A 12707-nucleotide genomic window follows, 5' to 3' on the forward strand; every position below is an offset into this window, starting at 1 on the left:
AATGGATTACAACTATAAACAACATATATATCATACACTATTTACAAGTCACCAAAGAGATTGGGTTAACCAATCAAAATGTCTGTTACACAATCCCCATATGGATGCATGGTGTGATCTCTGTTAAAGCCAAAGCTTCAAGTATAGGAAATAAGTTTTTGGGGGTTTATATTAAAATATATCCCAAAAAATGTTATAAAAATAATTATTTTTTTTTCAGATGTACAATTTTACCTGTCGTCCCTGTGGTATCTGGTCTATTGACATCTTTTGATACTTTGGTGAGTCATTTATTGTGTTTCATAATATTTACAAAACCTAATTTTAATCATATACTAGTTAGGAAAAATTATATTCTAAGCGATGAAACACTGTTTATTTAATTATAAATGATGAAATCATTATAGTATTGTCGATTTTACCAAATAGTAATCAATTTATACAATAATATATTGTATAATTACATATGTTTCTTTGTTGATCCAAAGTTTAATTTCCCGACTTATTTTAATACACATGTTTTATTTCAGCTCTTAGGCTTGTATCTAGTACAGTCAAATTTGGAGACTATAACTACTGGGATCTCAGGATAGTAATGGCTTATTCACACATTCGCTGCTGATTTATCAGTTTCACGTGATCACCAGTGCTGATAAATCAGCGCCTCGTCAGCGTCTTCTGAACGAAACGGAAGTGCTCGTTGTTCCACTTATGGATGAGTTGTTGCAGGGTTGTATTTAAGTCGTCAATATGTCAGATTAGAAGTAGAATTTAGATCTTGTGATAGGTTTTCAAATATTTTGAAAACTTACCCTTGTTTGTGGATCCCTCTCTCCCATGGGAAATATAATTAAAGACACACCAGAGGCATAGCTACGAAGGAATTAATTTCGTATCTTGAATCCGAAGGGTTTGGCATTAATTTAAAAAGTAAATTTAATTCTTCGAATGACTCATAGTGAGCGGAGTTTATTAAAGTTCGGAAATCTTAAATGAAATCTACACAACGTTCTCCTGCTTGATCTCGCGCTTTAACCAGCGCTGCCATCCATCCAAGTGTGAATGATATTATCCACGTCGGTACATACCACTGGTGATAGAAGCAGGTATCAGCAGTTGGCAAATCAGCCACGCGTGAATGATAATTGTTCACGCTTGTACATACCTCTTGTGATAACAGCTGGTATCAGCAGTTGGCAAATCAGCCAAGTGTGAGTGAGCTTTAAGAGTGAAAATTTATCACTTTTTTACCTTTTCCATCAAGTCACAAATTCACAAGTTAAAAACATCAGAGTAATCATCCAATCAGACAATATCTCTTAAGTAATAAGAAAATAAACCCTCGATTATACATTTAATACGTGTTTTGGCATTTAAAGAACATATACAAATATTAGAAACAAATAATACGTCAATAAAATCAAATGTTTCTGAACATTTAAATTAATATTACTGTTATAAATTAATTAATTAATAAAATTAACATTACTATTATTATAATACACAAACTATTATTATTATTTTTTTAACAATTAATATTAACAAGTCTGATATAGTTGTAAAATATTTAAACGGAAATGGAAAGTGTAGTTATTGAAAGAAAAGAAGAAAAAACACAAAAGAATAATAGCATATATATTTTAATTATGCTAAAGATCCCCAAAATATTCTAAATATTAATCTGAAAAAAAAAAACAAATTTTAATATGTTTAAAAGGGTTTTAGTTTACTTCTTTTGATATGATTATAAAGGTAACCTTATATTGTGGAGTTAATACTATAATAGGTTGCCGTAGTTAGAATGTTACGATTCATTACTCTGTTTAATAAAGTAACGATAACTAAGATTTTATAGGTTGCTCTTGAGATTAGGTTTTACTTGATCGATTACCAACATATTTTAATCAGGAGTCAGTTTATTGTTTAAAATTCAGTTAATTATCCTAGGTTTTTGCGCAATAGAAACATCTGGGGTACCAGAAATCAAGCTTAAGATGTTCAGGTTCTTATAACTGGATTAGTGATTGAACAAAAAGAATCTCGTGTTTACAGATTATCTTGTTAAATAAACTTAAAAGTCAAATAATAAAGAGAAGCAAACATGTACAGACTAGTTATTTTTGGAACACAATTTGTTGGTTTATATGAATGTAAGAAGGTAAGTGTTTATAAATGTAAGAAATTAGCATCAAAATCATTAAAATTATTATTTAAAGTTTTCCAATTTTATTATGTTTACTCCATTATGTGTAACCATATATATATATTTTCTCTGACTTTAATTTTTGAGTATAAAATCACTGATCGCAAGAACTTTATTATATATCATTTGGATACAAATATATGTAACAAAATATTAAACAATTAATGAGACAGTAGAAAGATGTTGTAAACATTTAGCCATATCGTTTTCCCACATTTAGCTGAAGAATGATATGGTTGATACCAGTTACTTTTGCTTAAAATGGGCTAATACTAGTTTTTATTTTTTATTACATACTAATATATGATATGCAAAGGAGAGAAAATCATATATGGTGCTTTATATGTATATTTTGCGTCTATTTCCAGTATACATGGCTACTATGAGTTTGTGGTGGTAAATCACCTTTACTAATTATATAAATTTATTAAACCCCTGTCGTTATCGTGTATTATAGCATACGCTGATTATTGCATGAACTTCTCACATCCCGAATCTTTGGAAGTAGCCAATCGAGAGAAAAAAACAATTAGGTGATATGATAGGCCTATACTTTATTTCTATACATTAATATCAACAGTAGTGCTTTAACACTATTGTATCGACGCATTAATTTATTTGGATTTTTTATTCTGTTTGATTGCTTTTTCTACTGTGTCCATAAATTTGTCTATAAAAACCAGTAAAAAGTGCCGCTATATGGTTTATAATTATACTTAATGTTTTATAATTCATATAATTAAATTCTACTGCTGTTGACCAGGAAAAGAAATAGGCATTGTAAATAACTTCAAATATAGAAGAATGCATTTTCCAGCGATGCTGCCAGATTATAACAACCCATATAAACATAAAAACAAACACACACACGCGCGCACACGTAACATTACTTACACATACACATACCGTCACGCTCATAAAAAGGTAAATATATATTTTACATAAGGTCAAATGAAACTAAGTATTGCCATCAAAATTGTACATGCAGAGCTCACACATACACGAAGTAATTATACATACACACCGTCATACCCATACACACGAATTACTTATACATAAGGTCTAATGAAGCCAAGTACTGCCATCAAAATTGTACATCCAATCTGGTGTCAAGAAATTTTGAAATTGTGTAACACAGGAACACAATACATAAATTTAGTCCTTAATAATTGTTAAGTAGCACCCGTAGCTGTACTTGGAAGAAACAGGATTTTTCCGGACATTTGCCATCGTTCAGTGAAACAAGAAAACAGTAACACTACGTTTCGAGATCTGCAATCTGATCTCTTCTTCAGGTAAAGAACTAACCTAATACATAATTACAAATTGGCAGACCAACCAATCAGTCAACCATCAGTCGAGATTAGGCCGCTTTGGTTGCCAATTCTAAAAAATGAACTAAAGAGAAAACCAAAAGTATCAAACGGATCGTAATAAACCAATGCGGAGTCAAAATATGGTTTTAAGAAGTTCATCTCGCATGAACCAATAATAACGAAAGGGCCCATTCCTGTCCCCCTTCCCTTGTATTTCCGCCATCTTGTTTTAGCCAGCCGTCACGATTACCATTGGCTAGTCCCTATGGTCAGTCGTAGGTGGTTAGTAGACGAGTGAAGACGTATTGTGACCTGTATCCCGTAGTTTAGTTTTAATGATTAATGTTTTGTATTAAGTGCATGTCTATAGAGTTAGTGAAGTTGACAAACAACATGTAGGTTGTGATTCCTGACTTAGGCGTGCCACAACGCTTTAGTAAGATTTGTTTATTTTAACCTAGTTTGTAATTATGTATTAGGTTAGTTCTTTACCTGAAGAAGAGATCAGATTGCAGATCTCGAAACGTAGTGTTACTGTTTTCTTGTTTCACTGAACGATGGCAAATGTCCGGAAAAATCCTGTTTCCTTCACAATCCTTCCATCGTTAAAAATAACCTTAAAACAAAGAATGTACTTGGAAGTTTATAATCTAAGTTGTCTTGAAAATCCATAACATAATAAGCCTACAACTGGCAAGCACTTGAACCTGTATATCTCGTCGTATTGTTAAACCACTATGTTAGATACAAACCTCTATGCAGTATATACTCGTATCACTTATTCTCTACTCGATTTTGTTTAGTTTCCATTAAACTAAGAGTCACCTAGCAGTATAATTTAAAGTATATTCTTAAAAATTCGTTACATTCTACGTTCATTACATAACCTAATAATTGTCGTAATTAGTTAATAACGAAAGTAACTTGTTTTTCAGCCCGGTAGAAAAGGTTTTTCTCATAATAGCAATAAATTCGTGGAAAAGCCAGAAACAAAGCGCTGTTGACGCAACACAGCGCTGTAACAATGGTCTTTTTAACCTCTATTCTTGTTTGTCCACCACATTAAATGTTAACCTTACACAAAAGAGTGAAACAACTTTTGAAACACTGCTCATGAAGTTTACTTTGCCAAATAAAGTCAGCTTCCTTAAACAGTGGCTTTGTGTGAATAATGTTTCAAACAATTATTCTTTTCGAAGTTATGTAACTAGTCATTTTCCCCACTTATTAAATCCTCCCCTGATTAATTAATAACTTCTTTAATAATATATTTGTTAAACCTAATTCTAAATCATATAAACGTTCTAATGACTCTTTACAACTATTATTAATTATTTCAAGATTCTAACTGTATCTGCAATTTTTACGTGGTTTAGCGGGAAATCCTTGATGGCGGTTATTATTTTGAAATCGAATTTTCACTAACAAAATTATTTTTATTATAAAAAATTTTTTAATTTAGTAGTGAAAATCTTAAAATTTCCTCTAGAGATTTGTTCAATTCATAATTTATTTGATAATGCCGAAACATTACTAAAATATAACCCTGTGCGTCATACGTGAGTATATATAGGGGATATGTCTCAAAGGACAAGCATATTGTCTGTGCGATCGCTTCAGTGTGATAACATGATAAAGGGCCATATAGATAACTGTGTAGAGGCGCTTGACGCCCGGCCCTTTCATCGTACCTACACAATAACCTAAGGTACACGGTGGGTCGAGAAATCTTGATATTGAAATCTTTTACACGGAAACATGTAAAAAAGATTTACGTTAAAAAATAAATAACATTTTTATTTTGGAATGTTTTCATAACATCATTTATCTGGATCATATTAACATTTTATTTAAATGGATGTATTTATATGGTGATAACTTATGCGTGAATTATAAACCGTCTGTACATTTTGTTAATTATCATTTCTGTGCACCATAACATCGTAATTGTTGGCTGAGCGTCAGCGAAGCCTACCACTCTTGGTCAAGAAAAATTAAATTTCATTTCTGTCCCAGATAGCACGTAAGCTTGGTTTTAGCCCTTTCTTAGTTTAGTCGTTAAAATTTAAATTTTGGAACATCCCCTTTAAAACAAATTAAGTTCCTTGAGTTTGAAGTATAACTACAATTCAAAATTGACTAATTTTCCGTTTGACTTAACCTTCCAAACTTGAAATTTTGAACCCATTGATTTTTAAAGTTCAAAACGCAACTGAGCCAACCACGTAAATGAGCCTAAAACAACTTAGAAACGGATCAACAATGACGTCACCAGTCACTGAAGTGCGACAGTGTTCTGCGCGTGCTTAGTTCTTTGTGTTCTTTTCCTCAACATGGCGGCACCGAACGTATTCCAGTATACTGGTGTTTAGGGACGATTCAAGAAGTGATTCTGTACTTCCTTTCATTGCTTTGACAGTTCAACTACTTTTCTTGAAGAATTTCGTTCTAACTATTATCAGGTAAGTTAAAGTTTTGTTTTAATATTCTAATAATGCTTATTTTAAGACTTAAACTACATTACTTTGTCCAATCACTCTTATGAGTTTTAAGGCAGGATTTTTACCTAATGTATTCAAAGATATAAATCATTCATTATAAGTCTATTTATTGAGCTTGTGAAGTAATTTATCTCGTGAATTTAGTGTTTTTATAGCACTAGAAAAGACGTTAAATTTATTTTGTAGGGTAATGGATAACTTTCCATTTTTCATGACTGGCGTCTGGAGACACATTGTTAGACCGACTCGGATAGGCAGATTCTTTGAAATTTTGTGTCTAAAATTAAATTTGTTAAATCATTGTAAAATTACATTTTTAAGTAATTTATCAATTTTTGAGTATTTTACAATTAAAATCACTTGCACAACAACAGTACAACTTGATTTAAAAGTTATTACTACTTACAAAAATTATTTAATTTTTTAAATGATTATAAACGATTTTTAAATGATTATAAACAATTATAAACGCTTTCTATGCAATCGTTTTAGCTAAAATTCCTTATTTTTAAAAGAATAGGATGTATGGTTTGCGTAAATTGGTTTGTTAGCTAAGTTTATTAATTATATGTATATTAATAAACATCAGGTATGTCTTAATTAATCATCAATCAAGTTATATAAATATGAACTACAACTCTGACTTACCGGATGGGCTGATGCTGACGCATGGTCGTAGTAATAGCAGCGAAATTAATTGGTTAAGGCTTTTGACCAGTCATGCATGGCAAATTCGGTATATTTTCAATTAGTTATTAATTAAACGCCCTAATTTTCGTTCACGAAATCACTCGTCCCGAACAGTTCGCGTTTTAGTTTAATAATATTAGAGTTTGTTGGTATAAGAGATTATTTTTACAAAATAGTAAAATACGTGACATACTTCATTTAAATTCTAGTTAAATGTTTTGACTTTTTTTTTAATTTGTAGGTTGGTGAAAATCGACCCCTAATTTCTACAGTTACTGCCACAAAAACCTATAATATTATTGTTATAAAAGTAGTTATTTCATTTATGAACACAAAACTACATAAACAACATATAAATTTATATTCTATATTTGGATGGTTTTAACAGTACTTTAGATTGCACAAGGATGATGATGGTTTAAAAATTATTCCTTTACCGTTATTTCTGTAACGCATGTTTAAATACGTACTTCCAAACGTATTGTAAAACAGTATAATATCGAGTGTAAACATTCAACGGGAAAATTAAAATCTCATTGGTTGTAAAGAATATTTTTCCTTTTACCTAAATCTAATATAGTTCAACTAGATCCATTTTCATTAATAGGCTTATAGCCGAGCACAATCACATTTTTGAAATTATATCTAAACCTGTTAATAGGGCTGAATGTTGTCAAAGACAACCTCAATATATATGCTCATTCCATTGGTCGAATGATATATGTCGGCAGATCTATCTCAGCAAGTTTATCTCGAAGATGCACCATATGATAACTCTATAGACTTAGCTGTAAATCTATTCTTCTCTTGGTTTGCTTACATTTTGAAATATAACAATTACAATTATACATCCTGACTATTGCATTTCATGTCATTCAAATAGACACGCCAATCGGTTTAGTTTATTTAAGCTCTCATATCTCAAAGCATTTTATGAGTTTTATTTTTACACACGTTTTATATAGATGGCCTGTAATATAATTCAATATGAACATATAGTATAATATCCATGTACAATAGTTCTTTATGAAATAAATAGGAATAAATCTTGTAGGTCCCATGTAAAACACTATATTAGGGTTTTGAATCAACAGCAACAAACATAGCCAGTTCTTCTATTTATTATTTAAAGAACCTTTCATTCATCAGTCATGTTACTAAGTGTGTATTTAATTTTTTTGTCACAGGTGGTGTTGAAGAAAATGCTTAAAAATATGGAAGATATATACTTCATGTTAATAGTAAATTTGACAATTTGTAAAACACACATTATTATTAAAACTTATTACTTATTAACTTTATAGTATTTAGATAATAATTTTCAAATTCCCCCAAATGTAGGAATATATTATTTGATGGTTAAATTCGTTAAAATTGACTTTTAATTAAACTGTCTTCTTCCCCATGTGTCTATGCTTGTAATAAGCTTGCTATTCTAAGCTAACTGTGGAGATTGACTTTAGATTTTGGATAACTTTGATAGTCCAGGCTTGGAACAAGCTAAATAAGTAGCTGCTATGATCTTTAAGCCAATCTTAAAACAAAAAAAAACTGTTAACTTAGTTTCGTAGGCTTGTTTCATGACTGCTAACTCAGGGAGGGAAGATTGGTACACGTTCTAAACAAGCTTAATTGGGGGTCTGTCTGTCCGCTCGACATCTTGAAAACGGTCTGATCAATAGAAATATAGCAAGTACCTTCGTTTATATACAACAAAACTGAGTTTGATGATGGTGAATGTCCCTCCAGGGGATTTAGATGAGCACTAGCAAATATTTTTACATTAGTCTTATGGGTAACCATGATGAAATCAAGAAAATAGCAGAGTAAACAGATTTTAACAATGTGTCATATTAACACATAATCTACATTATACATACATTTACCGTATGTATAATGTAGATTATTCATACGGTAAACATAAAAAATAATAAATAAAATCCAATGTTAAATTTTGGTAAAACGATATGATTTCAACGCATTCTTGCGTTGTAGAACTTTTAACATCTTTGCATGAAACATCGTTTCTACATAGACAAGAATTAGTTCTATGGTGGACCATATCAACCACATAATTTGATTGAGCGTCATTAAATCACGTAATAGGCTGTCATAATTGATATTTTGCCCGTCTATGGGATGTAAAAATGCCTTACTATATGACATATGTCTAACTATCTCACCATAAGACATCTTGAGAATGACATGAGCTATGGCCTTGAAATTTTTTGATTAAGCCTTTGCAAGGCTTGTTATTTGATACTTGGCTAGTTGTAATCCTACCTTGTTTAGTAAGATAAAAATTATCAACAGATCGCATTAATAAAGTATCTATTTATATTGCTAAAATAAATTTTTCATTTTTGTACGATAACTGTAGGCGTCTAAAGTAATTATATTATACGCATATTACTTATTACTTGACACTTCTTACACTTTAGATGTGGATTTATAAGGCCTTCGACACAAATCAGGCCAGAGCTATGCCGCATTCGAAGTTTCATTATAAATATATGAGGTAACCTTTGTTTAGTTTAAACAGCTGATTACTTAAACACTCGTGACGTTTAACCAGTGTTCTCGTTAACCAATATAATAATCATCTGGTATACCCTGCATTCTTTGCGTCGGTAGATCGGAAACCCAAATACATTTTGATAAGTTTTCTCGTAATTCATAAATCACTATCGAAAGTGAATATATTGTTAGCCCACACGAAACCTTGTAACGAATAAGTTATGAATGTTTTTAGAATGTCCTGAATGAGATTTAAATCGACTAATCCCATAGGATACGTTACGTCAGTTTATTCTATACGTTTTAGGTTATAGTTAAAAGGCTAATGTACTAATCAAACTGCAACCGAAAACTCATTTATGGTCAAGACTATTGACTCTATAAAAAAACTATTCCAAAATCTGAAATAATCATGAATTAACACGATACAATTGTTGTTATGGTAAGTTATCTGATTATTTCTCTATATTAATACTTATTGCGCAGGATTTAGTAACACCATACTCTTCGTACTAATCTAAAAAAACAAAATCTGAAGACATTTAGTTTTAAATTTAAATGGTCGTTTCAGAAAAAAAGAATCAGTACGATAAAATTGTTATTATCTTAAATTTGTTTTAACATTTTTATAGTATAGTTTTTATGTGTTTTACAAAATCATGTAAATAAATATGACAGTAATTTGAAAGTTATTCATATTAAGTAACATATTAAGAAACAATCTCCACTTGTTACGCAGGTTTTAGTAACTCCATACTCCAGTCTGTAATCTAAATAATAATCAACTTGTAGACATTAAGGGGAGATGTACGCCCTATACCAGCTCATGTTAATTTTCAAATATTTATGTTCATTTTTCTCAAAGAACTATGATACCTAACGAATTGAAATTTTCAGTACTTCTAAAACATACTATTATACACAAGCCCTGCCACTTTTAAAGATTTCAAATCAATATTTTTGGCTTTAGAAATTTTTTAAGGATACTCAATATTTTTTTAAATTATTTGTTTTTAAAAAAATTTTTATTTTTTTTTATTTTGACCTAGACTTATGAAAGTGGCAGGGCTTGTTTGAATAGGTACGTTATATATATGATATAAATTTCATGAAGATTGGACAACTAGTTCCTGAGAAAAAGGAACATTTATGTCAAAAAAGTAAATTTTCGGTAATTCACAAAACACTTTTATGTATACAAAAATTTTGATTGAAAAGTACCTTTTAAAACATTCCTGCTTCATAGTCTTGTTCCTTGGCCTTATCATCATCAAATAGTTTCTTCCTCACCATTCTTTCCCGTTTCCTAGCTTGCTTTGTCTCTTCTTCACCAGCTTTTTCGGCTTTCCTCACTCGGTCCTCATCAATCTGACGTAGGGTATAAACACAGTTTTGGCCTAGCTTTATACCTAGATCATTAAGCACTTTTATTCTGCCTTGACTTCCTTCATTAAAAGTAATAATACTGTCAAAAACACCAAATCTTAGTGTTTGCAGGCCTACAAAATTTAATTTAGGTATACGCGTCCACAACACAGAATTAAAACTTTCGTTTACATTCTGTGTTTGACCATGGAGACATTTTTTGAGCAGGTCTGGTGAAAATAATATTAAAATATTATTAAAATAATATTAAGTAATATTAAAAAGTGCAAGTTATGTATATTAAAATGCTCAAAACAATATCCTATCATTTGCCATCGTTCAGTGAAACAAGAAAACAGTAACACTACGTTTCGTGATCTGCAATCTGATCTCTTCTTCAGGTGAAGAACTAACCTAATACATAATTACAAACTAACCTAGTTTGTAATTATGTATTAGGTTAGTTCTTCACCTGAAGAAATCAGATTGCAGATCTCGAAACGTAGTGTTACTGTTTTCTTGTTTCACTGAACGATGGCAAATGTCCGGAAAAATCCTGTTTCCTTCACAATCCTTCCATCGTCAAAAATAACCTTTAAACAAAGAATATCCTATCGTTCAGAACGTCTTCGATACGTCTGACCACGGATCCCTGCGCCCGACTAGCATGTTTATAATTTTTTTTTAGCATATAAATATAACCCAAATATATATGTATTATATATCACTGAACTCAGAAAAATCTATACTTTAAGATAAAAATATAAAAAAATATTGATTTTTTTTTACAATATAGGCGTACATCTCCCCTTAAGTTAAAAATTACTCCATAAAAATTGTGTTGTACAGTTAAGTTACTTTGAAAATACGTAACAAAAATAAGATTGAATCAAGACATTATGACAACAAACAAATACACAGTTGTCAGAACTGTCAATAATAGTGATAAACAATATGAATAATAATAACAGTGATTCCTTATGTTAGCGTTTGTTATCGACAAAAAACTGGGTCGAATTGTTTTATAAACGGTTGTGTGTGCTCACGAGACTATTCAATTCGCCAGAGTTCTTTTATAAAATAACAGTTGTAACAATTTTCAATGATTGTGATAAACTATAGGAATAAATTCATTGTACCAGCATTTGTTCCCTAATATGAGAAAGAGCTGGTACGTAATTAGCTGAACGACAGCGAATTGTTCTGTACATAAGGTAGAAATACGCCACACCACGTGTCACGTAACACGTAACAAGCTTTGCCAAGGTTATATGAAGATTATTAAGTCTATAGCTTGAAGTGTTATAATTTCACACTGTAAAATGGCATATAATTGTACTCAGATTGCCTACAAATGTGTTTATTCAGCAATTTTCTCGTTTTCAACATAGTTATTCAAAAGTCATATATAAAAATGTTCTGTTAGCCTCGGCCAAATCCCTTGGGATGACATGTGCTATCATCGAACTCCTTACATAGAAACGATTTCTTTGTCTACATATTAAGCTTTACAAGTATACAGGTCTGTTTGTTTTAGAGATATCATACATATATAATGACAGACAAACAGGAATGAGATTTGTTGAAGTGACAGGCTTTGCTAACGCTCAGCCAGTGAAAAAGAGCTAACACTTGGTAAAGCGATAGCGAAGTGTGTTCTGTAAAAGTCAGCTTTTTTGGTTTGTATCCGAGCGCATACGAGACTATTTTCCAAAACTCTCAGAATTTTTTGGAATATTACTCTCCGCACAATGAAGACAAAACTTGATTTTGCATATCACAATTTAACACAATGTTCTAATGGGGGTTGGTTTGTGGGTAATGACTGGCGAAGATTTACTAAAGTTTCTTATAATTTCTGGAACAAACGTGTTTCTTATAGTTTCTGAACAAATTCTAAAAAATATGCCTAAAATCGACATGTATGATTAAACTGCATTATATTAAATGTAGGAGCTGCTGTTTATTTTTGTTTAAATACAGATATATTTGTATTACTATGAAAATAACTGTTTCAAATAAACAATATTTGGAATTGTCCAAGTCATACGAAGAACTTCGAGGTTAATTACCACTATAAATTTTGGTAATTATGATTGCGCTTAAATTCTTCAC

The 12707-nt window shown here is 30.9% G+C and overlaps 1 protein-coding gene across 2 annotated transcripts in view; it reads left to right on the forward strand.

Annotated features, from left to right (window-relative positions):
- Positions 1-219: 219 nt before the first annotated feature.
- The window catches only part of LOC124365805, an 82474-nt gene continuing 69986 nt past the window's right edge, over positions 220-12707 (forward strand). For both annotated transcript variants that reach the window (XM_046821829.1, XM_046821830.1), the window contains exon 1: positions 220-281. The gene's annotated coding sequence lies outside the window, so the exon portion shown is untranslated. The remainder of the gene's footprint in view (positions 282-12707) is intronic.

Source organism: Homalodisca vitripennis, chromosome 7 (genome assembly GCF_021130785.1).
Source record: "Homalodisca vitripennis isolate AUS2020 chromosome 7, UT_GWSS_2.1, whole genome shotgun sequence".
NCBI lineage: Eukaryota > Metazoa > Arthropoda > Insecta > Hemiptera > Cicadellidae > Homalodisca > Homalodisca vitripennis.